The following is a 2,500-nucleotide window of genomic DNA, read 5'->3' on the forward strand; positions in this document are numbered from 1 at the left end:
TACCGCTGGTAAAGGGACGTGGACGGCCTGGCTAGCGGGCTACCGCGGGTGTCAGTGTACGTGGTCGACCCGATACTGGGCTACCGCTGGTAAAGGGACGTGGACGGCCGTGCTAGCGGGCTACCGCGGGTATCGGTGTACGTGGTCGACCCGATAGCGGGCTACCGCGGGTAAAGGGACGTGGACGGCCTGGCTAGCGGGCTACCGCGGGTGTCAGTGTACGTGGTCGACCCGATAGCGGGCTACCGCTGGTAAAGGGACGTGAACGGCCTGGCTAGCGGGCTACCGCGGGTGTCAGTGTACGTGGTCGTCCCCAACCCGCGGTCGGTTAAGGCATGGAAAACAAAAATTAACAAGTCCCGCTTACGTCCTGACATTCGCGAAACCAGGTTAACGTATCGAGGAATACCATGCTTATGTCCATATGGTCCTGACATTCGCGAAACCAGGTTAACGTATCGAGGAATACCATGCTTATGTCCATATGGTCCTGACATTCGCGAAACCAGGTTAACGTATCGAGGAATACCATGCTTATGTCCATATGGTCCTGACACTCGCGAAACCAGGCTAACGTATCGAGGAATACCATGCTTATGTCCATATGGACCTGACATTCGCGAACGAAACCAGGCTAACGTATCGAGGACTAAGGACAGCTCGGGTCCTGACACGGACTGGTTAGGGTTAGGGTTAGGGTTAGGGTTAGGGTTAGGGTTAGGGTTAGGGTTAGGGTTAGGGTTAGGGTTAGGGTTAGGGTTAGGGTTAGGGTTAGGGTTAGGGTTAGGGTTAGGGTTAGGGTTAGGGTTAGGGTTAGGGTTAGGGTTAGGGTTAGGGTTAGGGTTAGGGTTAGGGTTAGGGTTAGGGTTAGGGTTAGGGTTAGGGTTAGGGTTAGGGTTAGGGTTAGGGTTTTAGTTAGGGTTAGGGTTAGGGTTAGGGTTAGGGTTAGGGTTAGGGTTAGGGTTAGGGTTAGGGTTAGGGTTAGGGACGTGCATCGTCAAGAGGCGGCTTAGGGTTAGGGTGTACGATGCCTGCCTTTGTTACGTTACGTTACATGAAATGTGATCGTTTCATCGAGAGACCTGCTGTACTATTCTAACGTGCGGCTTCCCGATGAAAATTTCACCCTCGTAAAAAAGTTTTACCGAGGGTATAGTTTGAAGGCTTCGATGGTCGAGAGACCCGCGGTAGCCTGCCTGCGTCTAACGTGCGGCTTACCGATGAAAATTTCACCCTTGTAAAATTTTTTTTACCGAGGGTATAGTTTGACGGCCTCGATGGTCGAGAGACCCGCGGTAGCCTGCCTGCGTCTAACGTGCGGCTTACCGATGAACATTTCAGCCTTGTAAATTTTTTTTACCGAGGGTGTAGTTAGACGGCCTCGATGGTCGAGAGACCCGCAGTAGCTTGCCTGCGTCTAACGTGCGGCTTCCCGATGAAAATTTCACCCTTGTAAAAAAATTTTTACCGAGGGTATAGTTTGACGGCCTCGATGGTCGAGAGACCCGCGGTAGCCTGCCTGCGTCTAACGTGCGGCTTCCCGATGAAAATTTCACCCTTGTAAAATTTTTTTACCGTGGGTATAGTTAGACGGCCTCGATGGTCGAGAGACCCGCGGTAGCCTGTCCGCGTCTAACGTGCGGCTTACCGATGAACATTTCACCCTTGTAAATTTTTTTTACCGAGGGTATAGTTTGACGGCCTCGATGGTCGAGAGACCCGCGGTAGCCTGTCCGCATCTAACGTGCGGCTTCCCGATGAACATTTCAGCCTTGTAAAATTTTTTTTTACCGAGGGTACAGTTAGACGGCTTCGATGGTCGAGAGACCCGCGGTAGCCTGCCTCGTCTAACGTGCGGCTTCCCGATGAACATTTCAGCCTTGTAAATTTTTTTTACCGAGGGTATAGTCAGACGGCCTCGATGGTCGAGAGACCCGCAGAAGCCTGCCTGCGTCTAACGTACGGCTTCCCGATGAACATTTCAGCCTTGTAAAAATTTTTTACCGAGGGTGTAGTTAGACGGCCTCGATGGTCGAGAGACCCGCAGTAGCTTGCCTGCGTCTAACGTGCGCCTTCCCGATGAAGATTTCACCCTCGTAAAAAAGTTTTACCGAGGGTATAGTTTGAAGGCTTCGATGGTCGAGAGACCCGCGGTAGCCTGCCTGCGTCTAACGTGCGGCTTACCGATGAAAATTTCACCCTTGTAAAATTTTTTTTACCGAGGGTATAGTTTGACGGCCTCGATGGTCGAGAGACCCGCGGTAGCCTGCCTGCGTCTAACGTGCGGCTTACCGATGAACATTTCAGCCTTGTAAATTTTTTTTTACCGAGGGTATAGTCAGACGGCCTCGATGGTCGAGAGACCCGCAGTAGCTTGCCTGCGTCTAACGTACGGCTTCCCGATGAAAATTTCACCCTCGTAAATTTTTTTTTACCGAGGGTATAGTTTGAAGGCCTCGATGGTCGAGAGACCCGCGGTAGCCTGCCTCGTCTAACGTGC

This window comes from Mytilus trossulus, unplaced genomic scaffold (genome assembly GCF_036588685.1).
Source record: "Mytilus trossulus isolate FHL-02 unplaced genomic scaffold, PNRI_Mtr1.1.1.hap1 h1tg000918l__unscaffolded, whole genome shotgun sequence".
In the NCBI taxonomy this organism is placed as follows: domain Eukaryota; kingdom Metazoa; phylum Mollusca; class Bivalvia; order Mytilida; family Mytilidae; genus Mytilus; species Mytilus trossulus.